This window comes from Morone saxatilis, unplaced genomic scaffold (assembly GCF_004916995.1).
Source record: "Morone saxatilis isolate NCDOM2014 unplaced genomic scaffold, NCSU_SB_2.0 Contig3, whole genome shotgun sequence".
In the NCBI taxonomy this organism is placed as follows: Eukaryota; Metazoa; Chordata; class Actinopteri; family Moronidae; genus Morone; species Morone saxatilis.
The window spans coordinates 23228394-23231263 of record NW_023339873.1 but is presented as its reverse complement, the minus strand read 5'-3'; the positions used below and the strand labels follow the sequence as shown (position 1 = coordinate 23231263).

The window sequence follows — 2870 nt, the reverse complement described above, 5'->3', positions numbered from 1 at the left end:
TATATATATATATATATTCTTTCAAAATTTCAATACAATAATTTTCATATGCCAAACGGTTTGAGCACTTGAATTTTCTGTCTTCTGCACTAAACACGCCATTGACATTATAACATTAATTACACACTTTAACTTAAATAGTAGCAACATGAAAAAAAAACATTAAGACATCAGGAAAATCATGCTAGAAGCAGAGACATGAGAAAAGTGGAAAATAATGTTTGCAGAAGTTCAGTGAATAACTCATCCACTATTTAGTTCTGAATCAAGAGTATTACTAACTGAAAGTCATCAAAATTGAAAAATATGTATCTGGTTCTACCATGTTAGAGTACAACAATAGCAATTATATAGTAATTCTACCAAAGATTTAAACTTAAAGCTCCATTAAGCGATATTTTTGGTAATAAAATGTATTATTGAAGTAGTGTGAAACGGTTGCTGGTGCTACAGATGTACGTCATCAGAATACAACTCTCTTGCCCTTCTGAACTTCCTCTTAAGTTTTTAAACTTAACTCTATCAGTCTTACATATATAAAGGTCAAGTGTGTACGATTTAGGAGGTTCTATTTGCAGAATATGGCAGAAACAGAATATAATATTAATATGCATTTTTCATTATACTGCCACCTGAGAATCTCCTTGCATTCTACAAGAGTCCGCTGTATTCACTTGGTTGCAATATGCACTTTCACCGCTAAATGCCACTAAATCCTACATCCTACTGTTATCTATAAAACTGACTCAAATTTTATAAAAAATTAATTTACTGTTTCAATACAGCTGTGTTCAATTCATGATGCAACATTTCATAAATGTTGAGAAGTCCCCATCAAATGTACCTTATTTTATATTTTAGCTATTACACTTTTTAACACGGAAATATGTGTTAACTAATTAATATCAGAGGCTAAAGACTAACCTTGTGGACATATCTGAGTGTGGTTATTTTTTCATCAAGGAGGGCTTACTGTAAAAGTTACATTGTAATGATGACACCAACAGATTTTGATAATGCCAGTTGAGTTGATATTAAATAAATGTTAAATAATTTAAAAAAAAAAAAATTAATTTAATTGAGTTTTATTTGTATAGTGCTAAATCATAACAAAAGTTATCTCAGGATTCTGGACCGTACTCTTTTTTAATTATTTACAGAGACCCAACAGTTCACACCATGAGCAAGCACTTGGCAATGGCTACATTTATTTATTTCAAGGAACTTTTATTTAATAATTCCCGATTTATTTATTTAGGGCCCCAAAAAGTGACTGACTAGAACTTTTTTTTGGATTATGCACTATTAGATCACTGATTATACCGGACATAATTAGGGCATTCTTCAGGTGGGTGCTACTTTACGACCTGATCTTCAAGTCATGCCTTGAAGATTTGTCTTTTTTTTAAAATCTAGTTTCTAGTTATCCATTTTGGCTTCTATTGTGCTTTAATGGTGCATATTCCAACATTAGTTGTGATTTAATCAAATGACAGCAAACCCTGAGGCATGTAACATTCCAGCAGGTGTGTATAGTAAGGGAAGGAAAAGGGGGGCAACAGACGCCCAGCAGCTAATTACTGTACCAAAAAAATCCACTGGGATGTCCAGGTGGCTCTGTTTAAGCTGTCAACAAATCAGCTATAAACTGGAGTATTATTTACTTTTAATGTTTAGCTTGGTCTAATGTGTTTTTAGTGTTTTACTATTTGTTGTTGTTTTACTGCTTTAATGTTTTTATGTATACTGTTTTTGACTACTTAGAAAAGCACTTATAAATAAAATGTATTATTTCAATTATATAAAAATCGCTTAATGTAGCTATAACTGCAAATTGACACAGACAAGTAACTGCAATCGTCATCAAAACATAAATACATTGTGCAGAAAAAAGTTAGCTTTCAGAGCCAACTGAGAGAGACAGCAACACAGAGACAAGGAGAGAGAGAAGCTGAAACGACACAAAAGTGAGAAACAAATTCAGGGACTATCATGCAGCTCAATGCACATGCACCAACCCGCGCACACAGACACAGACACACACACACCTCATTATTTATTTTAATTTTCATCATTTTCATTATTTATATATTCTGTAGTGGAATGTTTTTGACTGCGCAAGTGAGGGACCTGGCCTTTTTGGTCACTAAAAATGTATAGAGGAGGGTAAAATTTCTTCACTGTGGATGTAACTTCAGTTGCAATGTATATGGTTTGAACCAAACATAAACGTTACTCAGACAAAAAAAGTCTGTGTCAGAGCGACTGGCTTCTGGAAAGAGACGTTGCTGTCATTGTTCAATGCTGTGCACATGGATTTGTCATAGATATTTATTAAATCTATAACTCATCCACTGAAAACATGTAGAAGAAACCGAAGGCTTCTGTAGAAGAATGGCGGTTCTACATGGCGGCCTCCATGGAAGGCAAACCTTGGTGTCTGAAGATACACCTCATTCTAAGGTAAAACAACAATTCCTATATTCAGATAATTATAGTCTAATGAAAACATATGAATATTATATTCCATTTCTGCCAATAGATCTTCTTAAATGTTACACACTGGACCTTTAAGGATTTTCTATTGGCAGAAAATGGAATATAATATTCACAGGTAAATTCAAAGAATTTTAAATATACTCTTTCCCGCTATTAAACGACTTAGAAAGTTTCTAAAACAAGAAGTTCTGAGGGAATTGGATTAATGACTAAAGTCTTATCTCTATAAAATATGTACTTAGAATATATGTCCAATTATTTCTTTGGAAGGAGAGACGATACATTTCTAATGGAAAACAAATGTTTTTACACAAACACACACACACACACACACACACACACACACACCTACACACACATACACATACACA

General features: G+C 33.1%; 1 protein-coding gene across 1 annotated transcript in view; it reads right to left on the bottom strand.

Annotated features, from left to right (window-relative positions):
• Positions 1 to 39: 39 nt before the first annotated feature.
• LOC118337189 (glutamate receptor 2-like) overlaps positions 40 to 2870 on the bottom strand; it is a 20157-nt gene continuing 17326 nt past the window's right edge. Inside the window, exon 9 of the mRNA XM_035674096.1 lies at positions 40 to 2847. The gene's annotated coding sequence lies outside the window, so the exon portion shown is untranslated. The remainder of the gene's footprint in view (positions 2848 to 2870) is intronic.